The sequence below is a fragment of the Gallus gallus genome, chromosome 2, assembly GCF_016699485.2.
Source record: "Gallus gallus isolate bGalGal1 chromosome 2, bGalGal1.mat.broiler.GRCg7b, whole genome shotgun sequence".
NCBI lineage: Eukaryota > Metazoa > Chordata > Aves > Galliformes > Phasianidae > Gallus > Gallus gallus.
In genome coordinates this window covers 16,457,669-16,482,981 of record NC_052533.1, presented here as the reverse complement: position 1 = coordinate 16,482,981, position 25,313 = coordinate 16,457,669, and the positions used below count along the sequence as shown (strand labels likewise).

The window sequence follows — 25,313 nt, the reverse complement described above, 5'->3', positions numbered from 1 at the left end:
TATCATAACCAGCCAGCGTTTGTAGAATGTTGGCTGCAGTTTGCTAAGAGCCTTGGCATGTATCATACTGTGCTATGTCTACAGTATGCTCACCAGTGACTGATTCCTCAGCATCTTTCCCAGTTCCTGTCTTGATCCTCTAACTTTTGTATTCAAGAAAGAACAAATGTCCTTTGGTGACTGACTGTCTTTCGGAGCTCAGTGTCAGGGATGCTTAGGTACTGCTAGTAAAGAAAGAGTTCTCTGCCAGCAGCTGGCTTGAAGAGAAGGAAACTGTTAGGTGCAAGAGATAGCTGTCCATGACCTTTAAATGCACGGGGAAGGGAGAGAAAAGACAACGCAGTTGGGAGGGAGAATTAGGAGATGGAAGCTTCTGACAGCTTTTCACTAATGTTTAAACATTTCCTCCTTTTTTCATTTATGTGGACAATGTAAGATGTAAAGCAAGTACAAGATGATGATTAGACACTGTATGAGGAAAACCATTCTGCTGAAAAATCCTGCTGAGCCTGCCTCCCAGTTGAGATATAGATACCTGGTGGGACCTTGTCCCTCTCTGCAACTCATATGATATAAAACTGTTCTCTGAGGACACATTCTGTTAGATGCTGAAAAGCAAAGGGTGCAGTCTGACTTCTCTGTGACAGCAGTTTTGTGTTCCCACACTATATGGTGGGGCTCTTTTTCATACATGGGTAATTATTTATCAGGTGATTATTCCTAAATTTTATCATTTTGATTTAAAGGTTAAAGTGGAGGAACTTAGTGTGGTAATGAAGCTCATATAAATGATCAGGTGGAAATTAATCTATTTCACCATCTTCAAGAATATGTTCGCTAAAAACAAAATTGGAGTTAATGTAGAAACACCAGGATTGCGTATCACAGTTCCACAATTCACTGTGGGAGTTTTCATGACTTTATGATTCAGGGCAAGAAAGTGTAACAATAAATGTATACAGTGTGAGGGCATACATGAAACATAGCCATAGAGGTCCATTATATCATCTTTGAGGAAGAAAAGACTGCATTACTACAAGCTGTGAATTATGGGGTGTGGGTTTTTGAAATGGGAACTCCTGACATTTTGATGTACATGTATACTAAATGTTCTCACCTACTTTGGAAAAGGAGCACAGAGCAGAGCAAGATGGAGTGGGAAAGAAAACCTGAGCTCTAAACTGAGTCTTGTTTGTATTTGTTCGGGAGTATTCTGTTTCTCTGTGATGTTGTTTAAAACATAATAACGTGCACACAGAGGTAGAGTTGTTTTAGCTGTGTGAATTGATCTTTATCTTATGATAGAGGAAAACGTGCTTTAAGACTATCTGGTTCAGCCTGCGCCAGCAGACAGCCCTGGCAGCCAAGGAACAAACTGCATTTTGGGGTGCGTTATTCAGAGCATGGCCAGCTGGTCAAAATAGGTGATTCTCCTGCTATTATTTAGCATCAGTGTGGCCTGGAGTATTGTGTGCACTTCTGGACTCTCTGACATTAAAACCACATTAAGATGCTTGAAAGCGTTGAGAGGAGGGCACCAAAGCTAGTACCAGGGCTGGGAGGCATGTCTTGTGAGGAGGGGCTGAGGCCACATCTTTCAGAACGGAGAGGAGGAGGCCAAGAGGCAACCTTCCTGCTCTCTGCAGCAGTCTGAGAAAGGGAAGCAGAAAGAGGTGCAAGCTTCTACTCCTGAGAACCAGTGGCAGGGTGGGAATGGCACAAAGCCGCACCGTGGGAGGGTTAGACTGGGCAATGGGAGAATTCTTTTATCTTGAGGGTGGTCAAACTCTCCAGTAGGCTTTCCAGAGGTGGTTGATGTCCCTTGCCTGTCATCGATCAAGAGACGTTTGGATAATGCCCTCAATAATATGCTTCAGCTTTTGGTTAGCCCTGAAGTGGTCAAGCAGTTGGACTCAGTGATCTTTGGAAGTTCTTTCCAATTCAACTGTTCTCTTCTAATATAACAACCTAATTAGGTAGATTCAGATGCATTTCATCATAGCTGCAGAAAATGTAATTTACAATAGGAAGTGAAGTTCATCAGTTTGGGCCAGACAGCACTGCAGTATGGTGTTCTCCTTTAACATATTTTTTTCCCATTTCTATCATCTCTTCTATTATATTTTGGAAGGCAAAACTGGAAAAACTTAACTTTCACGCTCAACTAAGTGCAGAATTACAAAGCTTGCCTTAGTGCATGTACAGTGTATAGGAATAAAATGACAGAAATTCAACTCTAAAAGATATAAATCTATTTAAGGATTCGATGCAATATTACATTCTTATTTAAAAACTAAATATTCCCCTTAGACTTTCTGAACAATGCTCAAGTCTTTTGCATCTTTACTTTCTACTCCTTGTGCTTTCCCAGCTCTGGGTTTTTTTTTTGTACCCATTCACCGAGTCTGCAATAGATTGTTCTGAGAGCCTTCAGCATACCAATTTTGCTGTGTCGAGAAAAGCTTTATTGCATCTATGACTTTCCCTACCCTCCAATTAAATGGAAACCAAAACCTACTTTGTTGCATCGCTTAATTTCTTCCACTAATTGTCATTGTTTTCATGCCTACATGCTGTAATCTATTCATAGTGTTGTGCCATTAATTGAAAAATAATATCACCAGCCAGCTGCCTTTAGGGAGAAAAACAGCTGTTATAATACCCTTCTAACCAAACAAAGTGCTAATGATGATCTCCACCAAAATTTATTTTTCAAATTCTGCTATATTGATAACAACACACTGATCTTTCCTGAATTATAAAGAGGCAGATGAGCTTTGTCTATTAAAAATGCATAGTTTTTACACAGCAGTTGCTGGGCAGCTGTCATTTGAGGCTTTCATTTCATATGTTTTTTCCTGTTTTCATAGTATTATCTCTGATTTCCATTTACTTAGTCTTCCAATTATTGACAGACCTTCTCCAAAGGAATGCTGTGCTCTCTAATTGATTTTCCTTAATTTCTTTGTTTTTAGATTGTGAAGAGAGGGGCCAAAACCTGATTGGCTTTTCAAAGAGTCTCTTAAATTGTATACATGGCATCTGAAGGGAGAACTATCATTACTTTCCTTTTCCAAAAATACTGATTGTGATGAAGCTTTATGCCAGGAGTGCCCAACCCATGGCCCAGCATAGTTCTCCACGTCACAGTGGCAGCTTTGCCCATCAAACAGCCCAGCCTAGCCTCAGACATGCACCCATTGCTCAAAAACAACCAATCACTGGTTTGCAATCAGTGCTGTCTGGGCTGAAACCCATGGGGAGGGTGCAGTTCAGTGCCCACTCAAGTTATGGCAAATAATTTTATGTATTTTGATACTTTGGCTAAACACAGTCTTGTGAACAGTGAAAAATAAGCATCCTTGCTTTCTGTTTTGATACAAAGATTTGACAACAGTTTTCAAGATTGCTAAAAAAACATCCAATTTTTTGTATAGTTGCAATTGTATCTTCAGATGGAATAAATGTTACCCATGAATTTTCAAATGGAATGTATAGAGTTGTAATGGCAAATTTGATCATGTCTCTTTACTAGACTTTTATAAGGCCTCTCTTACCAGAGAAAAATATCCCTCACTTTACAGTCGCACCTTATTCATGTTGTTGCTTTCTTATGGTATATACACTTGTGAACAACTATTCTGAAGAATGAATCACGGGAATAGTAAAATTTCATCTGACGAACACCTTCAAAACTCACTAAGAATTGCAACTGCTGCCCTCATAGCAGACTGATCCGTTCGTTTCAGAAAAATAAGATTAAATATCCTACCGATTTTATGACTTGGTTACTCTTTTTTAAATGTTTCAATAAAAATATTAATAGTATAAGTTTTGTGATTTATATACATTAACTGTAGTATATATTTTAGGAAGGCTGCTCTGAAAGTAATGTCTCCTCTTTTATTATGTTGGCCTACAATGTCAGAGGCAGATGTTAGTGGTATGGTAGTAGAGGTGGAATGTTCCAACACATAGGCTGTTAAACTTTGTTGCTGTATGACAGATAGCAGCAGAGAGGCGGTCTGACAGAACAATGTCTGACACAGAAGTGCAGATGAAGCAAAGGTATAGAATTTAATTCTTCTGTGCAGAAAAAATGGCTCCCATTGACATTCATTGACTCTTGTGAACACTGATAGAGACCAGCAAGTGGATGTGAGCACAGTGAGGTGGTGTGTTTCAGTAGTGGCAACAGCGACCATGGGTCACCTCTGCTGGTGCAGGTTTTGACGAGCATGACTTGCAGGCTCTTGTTCATCACTGGCAAAAATGCATAGCTAATGGTGGAGAGTATGCTGAAAAACAGTATTTTTTTGTAGCTGAGAACTTGCTCTATCAGAGTTACTGTGCTCTTCATATGTGTTATAGCTTCTATGAAAAAAAAAAAAACAAGATGTTACTTTTGATGCCACCTATGTATATGCAGCCCAAGAAAATTCCTCTTCACTCATTGCAGCCCAGACAAGCCAAAGGGTTGGACATGCTTTAGACTTTTACTGACTTCCTTTCTTGCTTGTACTTGTAACACATCTTGCATTGATGCAGGATTGAAAACTTTTCATGTTGCAGAGACTTTCATCAAACACATTGCTGTAACAGAGTAGCTGATTAATTCCATTAGGGCTGAGATCTCAGCTGATTTTAGAAAACTTTTGGGAAACAGGAAATTCTGTTTAGATACGATGAAAGATTTTATTTTACTATTAGAGTGATCAGAGCAGGTTGCCAACATCAGCTTTGGAGTCTCCTACCTTGGAACGGTCACAGACCTGAGCAACCTTACCTAATTAGACCTGCTTGGACTAGAGGGTTAGACTAGGTGACTTCTGGAAGTCCCTTGCATCCTAAATTATGCTCCGATTCTTTGTTTCTTATGTATGTATCCATCAATGTATGTATCATCAATGTTTACCAAATAGTTAGTGATGAGATACTGGGTATTTTACAATGCATTTTAGATATCAACTTGAACATGAGGTGACTCATGCTCTGGGCTCTGTTGATAGTAAATATATCCTGGGGCACTGGGTGCATTATCTGATATATTAAACATTTCCCGTACTACTAGCATACTTTAACTGAAGCTCCAGAATGCACTCTCAAATTCATGCAATATTCTGATAATTTCTACAGCCAGTGATAAAAATTAGTGATACCATGATGCAAAGGGGAAGAGAATAATTTCTTCTCCATGTTCTTGATATAGCAGAAAAGAAGGTTAAAATCAAGTGAAAATGATGTTAGACAGTGAGGCAGTTTTATAATAGTAGAATTAGTTACACTGTAAGATAGATTAGTTGAGAGGCTGTGGAACATCTTTTTAAAGGCTATTGGGATTTTTCCCTTCAATCTTCTCATCTTTTGGCTCAAAACATCTAAATTCTTTCTCTTTCCAGCTGCCATTGGTTTTCCAAACTTCTAATTATAGCAAAGCAGTATTATTCTGAGTTTATAGAAATAGCGACGCTGAGCTGCAGTGCACTGACTTGCTAACGCTCATTAAGCAGTTCAGCAGTGTACCCTGGAATAATCTCATTATGCTCAGACATCTTGTTGCATTGAGTAGGTGTTAAGATCTGTTTCAGGGACTGTGTTATTCCTTGTTTCCCACTCATGCTAGAGTGACCTACCTTTTAAGGCTATGAGACCTAATAGAAAGTAGTCAATAGCAAAACATAGAGGTGGGCTGGGCTTTCTTCCCTGCAGTCTTCCATGTGTATATTAGCACAGGAGAAGTGAGCCTTGAACATTGTTGTAGCTCCATTAGTCATAGCCCTGAGCAGAGCAACAAGGTCACTAGAGAGCTTGGATTTTGGCATTAATGAATGTGAAAATGGAATAATATGTAATGCTTTTATGCATTTGTCCCTCAAGCACGCCTAGAAGTGACGCACTGCAAGAGCCCAGTGACTGTTTATATGTTGATTTTCACTGAGGCCAACTGAAAGATTTTGCTTTTTTCAACACATTTAGCAGTGCATGTACTGATATGCTGGAGTGAATCTCAGACTTTAAGTCCCCTGTCATGCACCAGATGTTTTAGCTTGGTTATTTTTCACTATATAGCTACATGCTCTTTACTCTTAACAATGAGCATCTTTTTCTTGTTGTTTCACGTTAGCTGAAGAACAGGCCTGCGTAGAATAGCATTCATGCCACTGGAGACCAAGGACAGCTCTCTCCTCTGACATAATCATCACAGATTTCCACAGTATTCTAGAAAAAGTTCTTCCTGTTTTATTTAGATCGTAGCAGGTTATACGTTCAGCCAGAAGAAAAGGTAGATTTTAAATGTTATGTTGCCAGGATTTTATATATAAATTATCTCGTTTGGGCAGAGAAGTAGGGGAACCAAGCAGAGGTTTATGCAACAGTCTGTCTTTTTTGGTCAGTGTCATTGTCAGACAAATAAACTTTTTGAGGTTAACATGTGATAGCTTTTTTTGGGAGCTAGCTGACTTTGAGTGCAAAAGCCCAGACTGAGCTGGTACAATCTCCATGTTACAAGCTTTTGCTTCAGATTGCAGAAAACCCATACGTACCATGAACACGTGTGTTCTTGCCCTGCATCTCACTAAGGAAAATGCTTATGACTCTTTACTAATGGGGAGTAGGCACAGAAAATTTTTGCTTTTTGAATAAATGTATTTTAAGTAGCACAGAAACAATAATAGTTCTTTGTGGTTCTGTTGTTACTAGTCAATATAGCTATCCTAAAAAATCTAGTAGCTACTATCAAGGAAATAACTAGAAATGGTTGAATATATGATTATCCGCATCTAAAACTGAGATTAGCTGCATATGTCTCATGACCCTGATTAGATTGGTCTCTCTTTGTAAATAACAAATGTTTGATGTATTAGAAACTCAGTAGAACTATGACACTGTGAATGCTAGGAAATCATATAGATGAAATTTAATGGGGAGAGTGTTGTGTATTTTTTGGTTTGTCTATGTGCTGTATTCACAGAATACTGCAGATTGGAGGAGACTTCAAGAGGGCTGTAGTCCAATGTCCTTCTCAAAGCAGGATCAGCAGTAAGCCCAGATATTAGACAATGTTTTAAAGGGCTTTATCCAAATAGGTATTCAGAACATCCAAGGATGGAGTTTACCTAACCAGGCAGCATTCAGCCTTATAGTAAATTCATGTGGTTGTAACTTTTGAATTGTGTGGTAAAATATGAGATGTCAGTGGAAGATAGTGAGTGTTATAAGTGACAGTCTGTAGTAGATCGGTGAAGGCAGAGGTACTGATATTGACATTTTTTCATGTCATGAACTCCTGTGCTCATAATTGTACTGGTTGTGATACCAAGAGGAAACATAGGCTTCACTTCCCACATATCCAAAGGTGCAGTACAGGATTGCAGGAGGGCAGTGTTATTTTCACTACCTTGAAGGTTTTTTTGAGAACTGAGTTTGAAGGACACATTTGTCAGAGTCTAGGTTCATTGAATAGCCAAGTGTTTGTGTGTGTGTAAAGGCTTGAGACCCAGAGAAAAGGACCTGAACCAACTGACGCACTGGGTTTTCTTTTACCTTTGTATTTTAAATGACTCTCATGCACTGCTGAATTGTGGGGACCTACGTGATTCAATCTTGTCAGCCCTTCATTCATTGAAATTGCTCTTGTGGTCAGGGGAGTATGGCCATTCCTATTTACTCATAACGCCACTGTCACTCGCATGAATATAGTGACTTGCATATGTAAAAATTTCCTAAGTTAATGTCTTCACTTCAAAGTAGTATTACAAAGACAGACCAGGACTGTGAAAAATTATGTACAATATTTACCCATGGCTTTTTTAGCTGGTATTAGCCAGTATAACCATGTGCACAGGTTGAAAATCTGCTGCATTGCTCTCCAAAGTGAATGCATTAGGGAGTTTGGCTAGCACTTGGGTGGGAGACCACAGTGCCATAGGCAGGCACAAAAAATACTGAACAATACCTGGGAAATAAACGTAATTTGTGAAAGTCATCACTTGGCTCCTTGCTTCTCTTGAATTAGAATAGCCAAACAGGAAGAAACATTATTGCAGTGTTATGCCCTTTATTTTATTGATGGATCTTATGCCCTTTATTTTATTGATGGATCTCAGTAGCATATAGGCTAGAAATGATAGGGACATTTATCTCAGACAAACGTGTTTTGATGACCACACTCACCACTAGGCAAATGCACTGCATCAGTATGTACAGTGTTTACTTTAAGATGCTCAAATTTTACTTTAGTGACTTAAGCATATGAACAAATCAATACACAAATAAAGGTTCTCATGTAATTAGTTCAAAATATAAATGTGGCAGAACACTTATGGAAAAGATAATAAAAATGATATACCACATCTTTGTTGAACTGTAAAACTGAAAGCGAGTTTTTCATATTACAGATGTACTGGGATTGAACTGTGCCAGAAGGGAAAGTACTAAAGGTTGTAGTCAACGTTTGACATATTCTCAACAGGACACAGTCCTGACGTCAGTGATTTACCTTCACTAATTAGTTTAGCACCTGAGAGACTGCACGTTGGTGGGAGATAAATTTCAGTCATTCATTTTCACTTACCAGAGTGTCTTTCAGTGTCTTTTCAATGAAAGCCTGGTATCTTTTCATACTTTTTAAATATTTTTCTTCAAAATGTCTTTTCTTATTGTTTATTCATGCTTTCATGCCTAAGATCTAAGGAACAACAACTGTGGTCAAGTAAAAGGCCTGTGCATTGTCATTCAATTGTGCTGAACCTCCTCAATTACATGGAAGCTAGACTCTGCTCTTGCCTGTTTGCTAAGTTCAGAGGTGTTGTGATCTGCATGAAATAGAACCCAAAGGAAAACGAAAGCAGAAGCATTTCAGGTCTAAGGAAGACTTTACTTAGATAATCTGGTACTGCCAAACTATCTTATGTGAAATTGACTGCAGTTATAAACCCATGCCCAGTGAAGGGGGCAGTGTGATAACCCACCATGCCTTGGATTGCAACATGAGATTGCGATATTAAAAGTAAGATGCAGACTAGTGTGGTATGTACAACTGAGTGATAAAAGACAACATTTTACCTATCCCATTCCATGTCACTTGACAGTGTACTCTGGGGCAGCTTAAGGCAAAAGAAAAGGGAAAAGCAGCACCTCCATCTTGAAAGTTGTTCACTATATTACAGAATATTATGGTAGCAGAAATGTTCATCTTTACTCGTTTTTCTCCTAGCTCCCTCTTCTTCAGTGTATGAAGGTATTATATATCTCCTAGCCATACTCTGAGTTTGTCACGTCATACAGAACAATTAATAGTTAAGGATTAGGAGAATTGAGAAATACAACATATTGCAGTATAGCAAGAGAAAAGTTGATGGTTTTTGAAGAGATTCTTAAGAAGGGAGATTCCATCCATCAAGAATGAAGACTGCCCTTACACAGTCATTCTTCATGCTGAGAATCCTGAATATACGGACAGTGATGTAATGTTTTTTAATATCAACTGCCAGATACTATTAAGCAGCATTCAGTATTCAGGCAAAATAATTGATAACTAGTGGAATCTTTGCACAGAAAAGATATTACAGAATTATAATGGTGTTAGTGGAAAGCTTTCATTACAGTGTAGCACTGTAATTAAACTTCTCACTTATAAACTCTGGGGTAGGAGATCAGTAGGATTAAAATCAAAGCATCCAAAACATTTATCACCTGATGTAAATAAGAAATTAGTTTTTTACTTGTAGAGAACTGGAAATAAATAATATAAATACATACAAGAACAGAGACAAGTTTACAATGTAAAATGTAAGGTACACTATAGAATGATCCAACTCCATCAGAAAGTACTAGTGCAGAAAATAAGCTTTATTTCCTCTAGCTATAATTGAGAGTGATATAGTAATCTGCTGGCATTAAAAAAAAAAATGAAAGTTAGGGGTTAGGGTAAAGTTCATCATTAAACTGAACAGATTGATTTACAAGAATGCAACAGTGAAAAGCATAGCTTCTGGGCCTACCGCACCAAGAAGGGAGAGGTTGGAATTCTGTTCTTAGGACTAACATTAGAACTGAGGATGGAATAGAAAATGTTCACAAAAAAAGAGAATTAATTGTTCTGAGGAACGGTCTGTTGCTACATGATACAAACCTTCTGAACCATTGCGTGCCACTGTATATTAGGACCCCATAGAAAAAAAACAATAGAATTTTCTACAATCAGAACTATTTGATTTCTAGATCCTCTGCATATGTGGGGAAAAGCACAGATCTGCAAATATATGCAAGTTTTGAGGAAGCTATTAAGTAATGTTGTTTTCTTCAGAGCCAGTATACAGCATAATGATCTGTTTGAAATCTGAGTCCAAAGTAGACTTCTTGTAGTGACATGATATAGTTCAGTAAGATTTACATGTTATTGAGGGGAAAAAAAGATACAAAGAGAGAAATATGTCAATTTCAATCAAAGTTATCAGAAACAAACAGAAGGATTTCAAAGGCAAAATGTTTAAAGCAATTCCAAGGTAATATATATGGAAAAAAAGAACGTAAAGAGGATAGAATGAGACTAATTAATCACAAACAAAATTGCAAGTGGAAGAATATAACATTTTTACTCAGTTCTCTCACAGTGTATCTTTTATCATGTTTATATTAAATTATTTCAATCATACACAATTTTTATTATTACTTGATGTTAATCTTAAAATAATCCAGGGTGTTAAAGCTCTTAGCCTTACTGCATATTGTTTGATTAGTTAAAGCAATTTATTACAATAAAGAGAAAAAACAAAGGATGATAGTGAGAAAACAGAATAGACAACTTTGCCTTTAATAGTTAAAACATAATAGTCTAACATAGCAATAGGAAAATTAATCCAAAATTGAGCAACAGAATTGAAAACAAGGTAGAAGTGACATCTTGTATCTTGATACGGTACTGACTTCTCTTTCAGCGTCACAATTACATGTTGTAGAAGGTACTTGTGAAACAAAACCACAGCTTGTACATTTTGTGCTAGTTCTTTGCTTGCATAAAGTTATTTCTCATTAATCCTTGCAAACTTTCTTCTCCTTTCCTGGACCTCCACTTACATAACTGTAAAATATACATTTTTTATTTTTTGCTTCCTTTATATTGACGTGTGGTTTCTTATCTTACATTTAAATTATGAACTCTTTGGTACAGGGATGTTTGGCTTAGCTGTGCCTTGCACAGCAGGGTCCTGATCAATGAATAAGAATCGCATTACAAATGACTGTTACTAATAATAACAGTGAAAGTATTTTACAAAACTTTATTAAAGATGTAAAGAAGGACAAATATTTAAAGGTAAATTTCTCATATTTTCAAGAATATGGTAGTATGTGATTATTTTTATACTGCTACAGAAGATAGGTATACTTTCAGGGAGATCTGAGAATATTTGATTTAGGCTTGAAAAGATTAAGCCATAAAAATACTAACAAAGAAAAGGTAGATTCCAGCTCCACAAGGACTGTGTTTCAGAACTTCTCCACTAAGTTCTATTGAGCTGCACCCAACATGGTCAATGAGAAGTTGGATGGAGTGGAATGGATGAGAAGCAGTGCTGGAGGGAGTTCAGATGCATACTAGATTAGCAAGGTTTTGTGAGCAACAGCAATGTGTAAATCTTGAAATTAATGCTATCCTTCAGATGTTTTAGCTCCCTTGGTAGATAAGGACTATCAGTTTCTTGTCTTTTTTCCTCTTATGTGTTGCAGACAGTAGGAAGTCCTTCCTTTGTACATCCAGTGTGAGATTGGTTAATGAGTAGTAAGGAAGGCAGTAAGCAAAAAGCAGTCAAAAGTATATATAGGTAGTCATTTTGAGTACCTGTGAATAGTATCAGCGTAAGGATCACTGGTCTGAAAAGTAATCTTTTGTATATAGGTTGCTCTGAAAGTAATGCCTGCTATTTGTTTCCATGGAAACTGCAACAGTTACAAAGAGCACAATGACACTGTTTGATAGAGCAAATTCTCAGCTACAAAATACTGTTTTTCAACATAGTCACTACCATTAGATACGCATTTTCGCCAACAGTGAACAAGAGCCTGCATGTCATGCTCATCAAAACCTGCACCAGTGAAGGTGACTCACTGTTTCACAGCTGCTGTGACAGCATCATTTCTATGAAAATGTTGTCCATGCCATTCGTCTTTCATTAGCACAAACAGGTGGAAGTCAGAAGGTGCCAAATCCAGACTATACAGTGAGTGTGTTAGGACAATCCAGCTGAGATTGGCAATGTGTTCCACAGTCTTCAGAGTGATGTGAGGCCTGTCATTATTGTGTTGAAAGAGAAGGTTTTTCTTCTTCTCTGACCTAATTCTGGAAATTCAAGCCTTCAGCTTAGTCAGCGTCATGATATAGCGGTCCTAACTGATGCATTGTCCAGGTTCCAGGAAATCCAGAAGGATCACCCCCTTCCTATCCCAAAAGGTAGTGCACATCACTTGACCTGAGGACTTTTTCTTCAATGGGGAATTCACATGTTGCCAATTTCATGGACTGCTGTTTTGACTCCAGCTTGTAGTGGTTACACCACATCTCATCACTAGTAATGATGTGATCCAGGGAACTGTCACCGTCAGCCAGGTATTGGTTCAATACGTCCTGACAAACCTGCATGCAATGTACATTCTCTTGCTGTGTGAGCATTTGTGAGACCCACCTCGCACAAATTTGGAATATTCCAACATTGCCACTGTCATCCAATGCACTGAAACTGATGTTCACCTCTATACATAGTTCCCTGGTCGTAATCTGCTGATTAGCATGGACGAGCTGCTTGAGACGCTCTTCATTTTGTGGTGTGTCAGCTGTGCATGACCATCCAGAACGTGTCTTGTCTTTCACGTTGCTGACCCTGCTTCTGAAACACACTGCCCCCCCACCTTATTGTGCTGACATCCACTTGTTGGTCTTCATAAACGTTCAGCAAGCATTGATGAATGTCAATGGATACCATTTTTTTCTGCATGAAGGAATTCACCATTGCTTCCTATGCACTTCCATGTCAGACACCATTCTCTCAGACTGCCCCTCTGCTGCCATCTGTCACACAGCAACAAAATATAACAGAATACTGGTAGGAAGGCTTATCCTTACCTGCCATACTACCACCATCCACCCCTGACGTAATGGGCCAACATAATAAAATAGGAAGCATTACTTTCAGAGCAGCCCTCATTTTATTGCTATCGGAGGACTGAATCCACTCAAGATTCAAAACATGGCTGTAACGTACATGCACATTAATTCTGTATGTACACATTAATTCTTTCCTGTTCTGGATTTGTGGTATGAGTGCAAATGCTCACATCCACCACGATTGCAGCGTGTTCCTTGGATGTGCTGAAATCTCTGTGCACTGTCAAAGAGTAACAAGGTATGAATTTGTTGTAAGAATGCCGTATGATCAGAGTTTTGTCATTTTCACCAAAAGAAATGTTTAGTATTGTTTTCTGTGTATCTAGATACTTTGTATGGCATACTGGTACTTACAGACTATAATGACATTTAAGAAAAAGGCAATTTTGTTTACATATGGAAGGTTTTTCCACTTTTCCTTCAAGTGTTGTATCTTGTTCAGAGTTTTGATCTTCATTCCAAATTTGGGGATTTTCTATACGAATTAGTTAAAATAACTACTATGTTTACACCTTGTAGCTTTGATTTGATCTTCAGATCTTTTCTGCACATCAGCTCTCTTCTTCAAAGTATGCAGGTTGTCAGATTTGTCAGAGCCCAAAATAATTTGATATACTCCAGTAGTATGTTATCACATCTGCCAGTGTTTAATTTGTTAGCTATCCTAATCCTTCTCAAATATAACATGTATTGGGGTACAGAGCAAGTATTCTTATTGTTCAGTTCACTCTCTTAATCTCCTAATCTGAATTCACCAGTATGCTGAATCATTGAAATGCTGTTTTCAAATCCTTTGGCAGAGCTTCCTGGCCCATACGGGCAGCTGATCCTTTTTGCTCTCTTTATTGATGGCATTGACTTGAAACCTACAAAGAACTAATCTGAAAAAAAAATCTGTGTGCTGGGTTATTTAGTTAGCTATTTATATCTATATTAATTAAACTTGTATGTACTTTCCAAGCCCCAAGGCATATTTACATCTTTGAAATCATAACCCAAATAAGCTACTGGCATTGTAACAGCCAATCTTTATTGAAGTAATCACCAGTCATTGCTACAAGAGGAGACGGCAAAATGCTGCCATTACAAGTCTTTTCAAACCCTATGTATATCAACCATTAATTCAACAAAAGCGCTGTTAGACAATCATGTGCTCCATTGTATGAAGACCCAGAAATCGTGGAAGATAGCTGAATCAGAACAGACACTAAATATCCACAGTGTAAATCTTAAATATATAGATTTAGAAATGTGAATGCATCTGCCAATATCAGATGTCAGCGAGAGTATTAAAAAAGTCTAAACTAGGTTTTTAGCTGCTCTTTTTGTAACTTCTCTGGAACCAAAAGGTGTGAAACACTATTAGGTTTACAGGAAAAGAGACTTGATCTGGTTTGAGCCCCATCTGAGCTGACTTTGTATTACTGCTGTTGGTTGTTGGAATAACACAAAAAATACAGAGTACTTCTTTTCTTAGGCATAGCTTCTCCATTTAGGTTAAGTGCCAGCAGCACATGCTACATTTGGAAAAGAAACCTCTACTGTATTAGACTTTTCTCAAGTGCCTAGTAAGTGTGCAACCCGGCAACATAAAAAGCCTTTTCTTACCAAATGCTGTAGTCGTGAGAGGCACTCATTTCTGTTTTGACTTTCTGGTGTATATAGCAGGTATCAGAGGTGACCAAGAACTTAGAGGTGAGAAATTAATTTCATAATAGACAACTAATCATATTTTCATATTGAAATTAGCAAGTATTATTGTTTATGTGTGGTTGCACTCTCCGATGGTCTCTGAGTGCAACCATCCAGCCAATTCTAGACTGCTCTCTGGATAAGGAATTGGCTGGATGGTCACACTCAGAGAGTTGCAGTCAACAGCTCAGTGTCCAAGGGGAGGCTGGTGATGAGTGGTGTTCCTCAGGGATCGGTGCTGGGCAGGTGCTCTGTGACATCTTTGTAGGCAACACGGACAGTGGGATCGAGTGCAGATGAGACTAGCAAGCAAGTTGATGGTGAATGACTTATGAAGAGAGTCAATTTGGGAAAAGTCATTCCATGTTATTTTCAACAAATGAAAAAAAAAAATTTGCAACCTTGAGCTAAATTGAAGTAGGATTTCATTTCATCTGATTGAGATATATGTTAAAAAGCAGGAGAAAAGAAAGCTGAAATCAGTCTGTGTAGTGAGCGCTTTATCAGTCAAGAGTCCACAGCAGATTTTGTGGTCACTTAAGCAGATTCGAAGAAATGTTTGTTTTTTCTCCATGTGTGTCTTGTGTACAGTGTCTGAAATGCTGCACTGTGATGTAGTGTAGTCTGCTAGGTTCATTTCCTTCGTCTGAAGTAATGCTTTTTTTTCTCAGATATGTCACAAACAATCCTGTCAAAATTTGCCTGAATGGGTTTGTTTTAAATCATAAATAGTTGCGAAATATATAGCGAGTGCTCAGGAACCTTGAAGAAAAAAGAGGTCATGGCCTTCTGAGTATTCTCAATGCTTTGTGTAACTGTGGGGCTTAAGAGTTTACTCTGGCCAGTCTCAGGCATGGGGTCACACTACCTGGGTATGTTATTCCCTTTCTATCTATGCCTATTTTACCACCCTGACTTCTGTTTAAAAAATGCCGTCTTTCTCTCTGACCCCCTGAAGTTATTCTATTTTGGTTTCTGTTTACTGTCTCATTCTTAGTTCTGGTGGTAACTGTTTATTTTGCTCTTAAATGTTCTGTCCTTCTGCTTTTATGCTATTTTTGTTGTTCAGTTGTTTTTTTGACATCCCAAGCAGTTTGGTAGGGAGGATGGAGAAAGAAGTTTATATAAATAAATAATCATTAAAGGCAGAGGACTGTCTGGCAACAGAATGCAGCAGAATATGTCTCCCCTGGTAGAAGGTGGGCCTCCTCTGTGATAGATCACTGAAACGTTTGGAGGACTCCCCCTGTGCTTGGAAAGGAGTGGAACATTTGAAGAAATCTTCATTCTGCTGTTTTTGTTGATGTGCTAATGAGCTCATTTTGTGGACTGTGCAAGTGAAATGTGTCAGGACTGCAAATGAGAGAGCTTGCCCTGGACAGCTGCTGTTGGTAGTGCTTTATTTGCACAGCTGCAGCAATGGGTGGGAGCCTTGCAGGTACAGGTTTCAGTTATTTTGACCACTGTCTCAGAAGGGAGGAGATCAAAGATGGCTGAATGGATCACGTTGATGGGCCATCAGCAAACACTTTTTTTCTTAATATAGCTTCATTTCTCATCAGGGGAAATTTTTTCAGGACCTGTTGTTAGGCATTGCAACTCCAAATTGGACTGCCTAATTTTGGTGCCTTGAGGGCAAATGAGGCCTAGGTTCTCTTGACATTCAGGAGATGTGTGCTTAGAGCCAGAGATGCATTCTTGATGTGACACTCAGTTTCAGTTCCCCTCACTGTCTTAGGAAATACCAACTTGTACCACGTTGGAGAAAGCTTTAGCACTTTGGCTTAAAAATGCTGAAGTGTGAGGAATGTTTCAGACTCTTGTGCTGCCATTGCTCCATTTCATATTCCTTCAGTAAGCAGTAGTAGGCACAATATAAATATTAATCTAACTTTACAGTGTATTAGGGAAGTTATTTTACACATTGGTTAGGCTACTTACATAGAGAAAAGGGAGACCTATTTTCTAATACCTGCTCCATTGAACATGTAAGTAATTTCCTTTAGGTATTAGCAGGGTTAAGCACATGTATCCCAACAAAATATAGGAAACTTTAGGTGTATCCAGGTTTACACGGCAACTGAGGGAGTAATAAATACTAAATAAATAAAAAAAACCCTCTACATATTGGACCATTTACTGCTGGTTAGATATCTACATCCTTTCCATATCTCACCTACTTGTGATGGTGACAAATCAGGTATAGGACTGTGAAGCATTTCTGGATTCCTAGGTCTGAGTTTATGATCCAGTGCCATCTTGGCTTCAGGTGGGACCTGGGACATAACCAGACCCTCTGTTTCTCTTTCCTATTTTGAACTTTTCAGCTTCTCTGCCAAGGACAACCAATGGCAACTCCAGCCAGATTAGCCGGATTTCTGGTTTGGGTGATCAGACAGGAGTATGTTGTGTAACACATACCTGAATGTTATTTTAAATACAAGTGCTGTTATTACCTACCTGTAAAATAGCTATAATAACACTTTTCTTCCTTATGGTGATTTTGTCACAGCAGATTAGTTACAGACTCTCAAATGTTCAGGTATTGCAAGTACGTAGCATGAACCAAAAAGCAGAAGGTCAGCAACAAGCAGATGATGATTCAGAGCAATACGTGCTGTGCATGCAAATGCCCGAACATTAGTAATCATCTGTGCACAAGGTCATTCACAAAATAAATGAAGAACTGAGTAGAACTTCAGAATGACTGGTACATAACCATGGAGTACCAAACAAGGAGAGATTTCACTGGAAAAACACAGCTGGAACTTGGTTATGTTACAGATTGTCAGCCCTAGCTATCAAGGACTTTCCTGAGAAACCTGCTTGTTGTTACGCTTAAGACAGATATATTTCTCTTTCTTATCCTGCTAAATTTTTAAAACAATGGAAAATTGGATCCTCTGACTTTCTTTTGCTTACACACAATTTGTTTATCTACAGTTATTTTGCATCTTTGAAATAAAATGCAATTTTAAACACAAAATTGCAAACCTGAAGTTAGACAGAAGCATATTTCAGCAAAACCAACTACAAGTGCTAATTCTGCTCTCAGTTTTTGAGTTCAAATCTGGAGGACCTGAAAAGGCACCATATCATATCAGGAGGAGGACTGAAACTTTTAAAGACAACTATAAAAGATGCTAAAGAACAAAGATATGCCCATAAAATGCGTGCAGCCTTACATCTCAAATATTTTTGTGGTTGATAGTTTTTTTTTCTGAAAAAGAAATTGCACATGTCAGACAATTAAGAATTCATCAATATGTTTACTTGTGCATTTGCCAGTACAGTTTTATGGAAAACCAGAATCCACGCAAAGGTTAGCAGATGCTGTGTTTGGAAGATGAGATGTGCCTATTATCCCTCGGGGATTTTACTGTTATTGATTTTTCAGGTGATGAGCAGCAGTACAAATCTTATATATATATATATATATATAATGAAACTGTTTTGCGGAGGAGGAAGATTTATCACCTTTATTTTTCCCAAGCCAACGATTTCAGAGTTTGCAACTGCCCTTTTATCTGACTCCCATCGTTCCCACACCATTATATACGTACTTCAAAGTTCTCACCAGCTGGTCACTGACCTCCAAAGACTCCTTAAAGTTTTTCATGTCCACACAGTTTCCTGAACATAAGTTCTGAGATCCAGCTCTACCGCTTTCTACTTTTGTGCAGCATTTCCTAGGGGAGATTTCTCTTCTGATTTGTTGCTCTGGGTGGTTGGTTTCTATCTATACATACTGAAGTTTTTGAAGACTGCTCATTCAGAGTTGAGTTTGTTGTCTTGTTCTATTAAAGAGATATTCCTCATGAGATCAATAAAGAAGAATTCTTCTCAGGCTTCTCTGAGTTTGTCCAGGTATATTGCTGGCACAGTGCTCTAGAGGGCTTCTTGACAGGTTGGATTCAGCATGGCTAGTCCAAGACGATTGCTTTTCATTTTTACATTTTTGCATTTTCCTTCAGTAGTGGAACTGAAGCTTGTCCATTCATAACATGGTCCTCAGTAGTCCTGTATCTGTGTTAACCTTCACTGCCATCATATTTTTGTTTCTGCATTCCCTGATGGTTACCTTAAAATACACAAAACATACTGTATGCTCCAGGCCCGTTTATTTCCTAAGCTGGATTCTTCCAAAGGTCTTTGCTTCTTTTGAGACCAGCAGTTTAAAGTAAACAATAATAAATGTTAAACTAGAATAGAGAAAACAACAATAACAAAAGGCTAAAATCTGTTCTTTTTTTTTCCCCTCAGTGCTCCTTTTGTGGATGCTAGCTAGCACCTAGGGATCGCCTGAAGAGTGAATTGCAAGAATGTCAATGAAGCAAAAATAACATTTATTTTCTATTTCTCTTGAGTTTGCAGCTGGCTTCTTCTAAACCTTATTAATTACACTGGATTTTTATGACATAACTTGTTTAATATGTTTAATGTAGATTTAAGATCAGTGAGATCATAGATCACGTCATCTAAGCTGCTGTATGTCACTCATTTTCAGAATTTGCCCAATTACTTCTCTATTGAAGCCAACTGCTTCAGTTCATCTAAAGCAGATTTCCCAGCAGGGCATCTGCCTTCAGTGTGGGAACATGAAGAGGAGTGTTCCCACCACTTCCCCCAGTGGTTTGTCACATCGTGGCCTTTGGCTTGTCCTCGCTGCTGCTGTTGCTGCAGGTGCATAAACTGAAACTGAAAAGTCGATAGTTCTAACAGTGATGGCTGCAGCAAACTAATCAGCACTGGCTGGATTCAGACGTCCAGCTGGTATTCTGTGGAGAGATCTTTTCTAAATTACTCGTTGGCAAAATAAATACTGACAGAAACCTTACTGCAGAGGGTAACAGTCAGACCTACTCTTTGCTGTGGTTTAACAGGGTATTTCAAAGACCTGCTGTCTCCCTGTTATCTTTTCCAAGTCAAGATGTTAAAAGTTTGTGTCACTAAAATTCCTCTGTTGGGTTGTGATCTTGCCATGCAGTCGGTGAAGTGGCATTCCTGGGGAACAAAAACCATCCAGTAATTTTTTCTTTCTCAAAATCTTGATACTTAATGCTCCACCAACTTGTTAGATTAAAGTGAAATTAGAACCAGTCTTGTAGGAGATGAGGTATTCTGGAACTCTAAGTAGCTGCGTGTTGTTTTCCCAGCTAGAAGTCACTGCTTGAAAATGCTCACAGAAAACCCTCTTGCACTGTAGATTTGTAGAGATTTCAGCCCTATTGTAATGAAATGCAGAAGCCTATGCAGGTCTGCTTTATGACCTGTGCCTTGCACTGAGCATACTTGGCAAATTGCTCTGAATAATTTAGTTTGTTACACTGCAGTTCCTGCAAGATTTATTTTAATACAGACTCCCATAGCATTATGGTTTTTAAAAGTTCCCTCTTCTTCAAATCACAGTGTCTTAAAATTATTCAGTAGATTTTCCTTGTTTCTACTAAAATATTGTATTGCACAGTGCATGTCTTTATTCATAAAATGAAGCTGGTGTACTCTTAACACTGCTGTTACAATGTGTCAGGTATTTGGAAATGACTGTGCTGAACTGATGTCTTTTTCATTTGAGATGTTTCAGCTCCTTGAGATGATTCTCTTTCTGCTTCCCGGGTGAGCAGACCTTTGTTAAGAAAAGATTGTAGCAGGGCAGCCAATACCAACATTTGCTATTTTTTTCACCTGTGTAGTAGGTAAACTGGGACATTCATTGACCACTGTCACTTGCCTGTATGAAGAGATGAAAGAAATTGTTGGATTGTAAAAATTAAATGGTGGAGGAAGCAAACGGTTTGGTTAGAAGATCATTTTGACTTTAGAACTTCCTTTGATTTTCAACTTCTGTAATTCTCAACCAGCGTGAACAGTTTTTGAAATGTGCCTATGTCTACAAACCTGTTGCCTAGATAAAGTATTCTGATGAAATTACTCCTATTTACTTTGAATTATATATATATATTTTAATGTAATGCAAAAGCATAAACATAGAGGTATTGAATGCCAAAGGAGTTCAGCTTCTCTTCTACACTTCACTTGTGCTTCTTCTCTTGTCCTTAGGGTGAACGTGGCTGGAGCCATTGCTCCTACCTCCTTACCATTTCTCTTATAACAGTCCCACATGCTTATTTTTGCTTTTCGTGTTGCTGCCAACAAAGTATGTTTAATAATCTGAGCTCAAAACCTGACCCTTTGTTTGATCAAGAAACCCACATTTTCACATATATTTCAATATCTGTCTGGAAAGCAATCCAAGATCTGTGTGTGTGAATCTCAGGAAGAAGAAACATTGAATAAAGGAGTGCAGAACTTGCAAGTTCTCTACACAGCTCTTAACCCATACATCTCTTTCTGAAGGCAGAAAGCCAGATACTTACTTGGATGGTTTCCTTTTAGTGATATCTGAAGCTTTTAACTTCCTGGCAAGTTCCTAAATACCTGCAAAATCAGCTCAGTTACAATGCATTAAGGTACAATACATTAATTCTGTTCTGAGGGGCTGCAGCTGATAACCTACAGAAACAATGAAAACATCTTCCCCAGTGCACTGTTAGCTAGGTATATTCTGGAGCACTTTACATTTTCAGACAAAGTTGTTTCTGTTTTTAAAAATCTCATTTAAATGAATTTTAAACCTTCACTGGTTATGTGTTGATCTCAGTGGAAATTTCTGACCTCAGGCCAAGGCCCCATCTGGGCAGCTCAGCCTCTGAACTGCTGAGATCAGCCAGCTCTCATGCCTTCAGGGTCTGACTTCTGAAGCTGTTCAGGTGGCTGTTGGGATAACTGTACTACTGAACATTAAGGCAAGCCAGTGTAAGTGATTGTGAGGGACAGATACATACCAAATACAGATTAAAAAGTGACACATCTGTATGGATGGATAAGAAGACCTATTGAGTCAGCAAAGCCCATTTCTGTTTGTATTCCTTGAGAAGTATCCACAAGGGCTTCTCTGAACGTAATGCCTTCTATTTTATTACATTGGTCCATGACATTAGTGGCAGATGGTGGTGGTATGGCGGGAGAGGTGGAACCTTCCCACAGTATTCCATTACTTCTTGTGGCTGTATGACAGATGGCAGCAAAGGGGCAGTCTGACAGAATGGCATCTGATGTGGAAGTGCAGAAGAAGCAAAGGTGTGTCGCTGAATTCCTCCAAGCAGTAAAAGTGGCACCCCTTGACATTCATCAGTGCTTGCTGAATGTTGATGGAGACCAAGTAGTGGATGTGAGGACAGTGAGGTTGTGGGTGATGCATTTCAGAAGTGATGACAACGACAGTGGGGCACTTCCACTGGTACAGCTTGTTATAAGTGTGGCATGTGGGCTCTTCATTGCCACTGGCAAAAATGGTGATTTTGAAAAACAGAGTTTTGCAGCTGAGAACTTGTTCATCAAATATTTTTATTGTGCTTTTCATATCTATTGCAGTGTCCATGGAAATTAATAGGAGGCATTACTTCTGGAGCAATCTGTGTATTTCCTTCCTTAGCTTTGTAGTGGTGCTAGAATAGAAATACATTTGAATGAGAACAAGGAAAGAGTGGTATACATTTCAAACTTTATTTCCTTTTCTCTCTCAAGCTGAGATGTGACTAGAGCTATTAGAGCAATTATTTTTTCCAGTCATATTTCTGTATTTGTTATTTTATTCATTGTATTTCATCCCGTCGTGGTCCCAAGGGAACTTCTGAGTTTCAGACTTTCTCTGTCTTGTACTGGATGGCACTTAATCCAGTTGCTCACACTTGCTAGGAAGGCATCTCTTCTGGGCAAATATTTGCCCCAAGAAACGTGATCTGTCACTTCCAGCAGCTTGGTGTATGCAGCCCCGTAGGCTGAGAGACCAGGCTTGCTGAATGAGCAGGTTCTTGGTTCTCACCAGGCCAGTGCCATCTCTATATATTTGAGAAGTTGGTTGTATTTCACTGAAAAGCTAAGTATCATTTTCTATTTGAGAATAGATATAGGGAACTCCTACACGACAGTCTCTCTCCTCAGGATGATTTTTGTTTCCACTCACTTCCCAAAATGGATCACAACCCTGCCCAGTTCAGGAGCCTAGACTTTGTGGTAGTCCTCACTGCTAGGCTTTTCTTTCCCCAGCGAGGACACAAACTGGGTATGTTATCTTTCCTTGTATTGCCTTTCTACTGTTGACCATGTATTCACCCTTGGAGAATCTTGCAGCTCTTAACATTTTTAACTGATTCAGCCACCATATCGCTTTATGTCTCTCATAAGCTAAGGAAGTGTTTGTTAGGAAAATAAACTGTTAGAATGCCCTTCTCTACTCTGTGGGCCTTGTCATGCATAGTACTTCATTTTTGGAAAAGAAATCTGTTTACACAGTACAAAGATGTCTCTTCCAAGACATTAACTTTTTATAACTTGAACATAAAATACTGCTCATTAGGCAAACACAAATAAAAGCAATGAAGTGAGAACACAAATAAAAGCAATGAAGACTAGAATTTATGGCAGATAAATGCATTTGGTGGTGATGTGTTCAGGTTACTTATAAATAGGTATCTTCAGAACTGGTTGCATCTGTGATATATCACTTTTTCTCTTCCAATTGGAGAAAAGATATAACAGCATCTTGGTGTTCACAAGACCAGTAATTTTTCTCAAAATAAGCTATTCAGAGGTGTCCTGTCCACTGTTAGCTGAGATTTGGCTTACCAACAGGGGAGAAAAGAGGGAAAATACTTGAAGGTATCTCTGTAAGAAGGCGTTCTAAGTATGCAATCTTGTGTCAAACCAGAATTAGCTTGAAGGTTTAGTTTATGTAATCACCAGATAAATCTCTCAGGAAGCTAAATGAGCTCCACTGTAAAAAGTATGTTCCATAAAAAGCTTTAGAGATCTTCTGTTCCTGCCTAATGAGGATGAATCCGAAGTATAATAAAACTTAGTGATGGCATAGCATTTTGATGACTCAAGTTCTAGAAGTCTGTTGTTGCATTTTACACTTGTGCTGGTGGCTATGCATTTATACCGCATCACGGATTTCCAAAAGACTTTACAGGCAAGACATGTCTCTGCTGAAATGCAGCCAGAGATTTAGTATATGTTTTGAGACAGAAAATGGGAAAAAATATACCTACATTTGAAAGTATAGCAGCAGGGAAAAGAGGATTTCAGTAGGCAGTTTCAAGCTGGACTTTCTGTAGGCAGCTAGGAAGAACGTTTTTTTATGAAAAGCAAAACATTCTCTGAAGTGTATTATGCCAGAAGCAGAGAGTCTGCAACACTTTGTACTGAGGAATTGATTCTGTTCCAATTCAGAATAAAACCTGAGTGGTTATTTTGTTTTCTTGCAGCAACCGTGTGCTTAATAGAGACACTGAGCTAATGAACCAGAACAATTCTGCTTTAAAATTGTGAGATTTGCAAGGATAACAGGATTTTATCATACCGTGTGTCTATAGGCCTTTCAGAGTAAAATATTATGGCTTGAGAAGTGCATGTGGTTTAAAAAATGGAATAGAGTTGGAAGTGTACTTCCATAAAGGGTCTAAGAATATGTACAGCTGTTATCATACTGCTAAAATGTCTTGTGTAATTGCACCAGAAGTATTTGTTGGTAGTACAGGATTGGATAGCGAGTTGTGCATTCCCCAGTACTTAAGCAGATGCCGAGCGGTGAATCATGGTTTGAACAGTGGTATGTGATGCCCATAGTGTGCACAGGCTCATGAATGCCTTCATTCATGCCCATCTGTTAGCAATGGCAGTGTGCCCACATACAAGTGGTTTGGTCCCTTTTCTAGAAAGCATAGTGCCAGACTGTTCTGAGTTTGGATGGAAAGCTTATCAAACATTGCAAACAGTGTCACTTGCAGTAAAGCCCTTCGCACTATTAGAACTGAAGCATTAACAGGTAACTTGATATAGTAGGTTACGTGGAGGTAATTTTATGTTAGAAAAAACCCATTCAGATACGGCAGAAGAACACAGAGTGCCCATCTCAAAGGCGTGGCAGGATCCTAAGAGGAGAAGCTGTGTGTTCAAGGCTGGGAGAGGGGGTGGAAGGAGGTGAGGGAACTGGAAAGAGCGCCTGGATGGAGCATCTGCTGGCTCATTTGGGGGCAGAACTGCCTAGGGACAACCTGAAATAGGCTACTGCAGTCAGCCTAGGGCAGATGGTGCTGGGCAGTGGAACAGATCAGACAGATCTCTACGCAGTTTCTCCTAGATGCTTGTTAATTGAATTAGCCCAGAGGGCATTATCTTAAATGTCTGTGTCACATCCTGTATTGAACTGTGCAGAGTACTGCAAATTCTGAAGTTAAATTTTAAAAAAAGTACATAGTTTTCCTGTAAAGATTTTTGGCTTAGCTGCTCACAATTGTAAGAGTGATTTGGTTATTTGAAAATGAGAAAAAAAATAATACTTTTCTATCATTTTTCTAAAGTAGGTGACTTTCACCTTGGATCCATAACTGGATGA

At 38.6% G+C, this 25,313-nt stretch overlaps 1 protein-coding gene across 2 annotated transcripts in view; it reads left to right on the top strand.

The window, feature by feature from the left end:
• The window catches only part of GPR158 (G protein-coupled receptor 158), a 184,468-nt gene that overhangs the window by 101,108 nt on the left and 58,047 nt on the right, over positions 1-25,313 (top strand). The window lies entirely within an intron of this gene.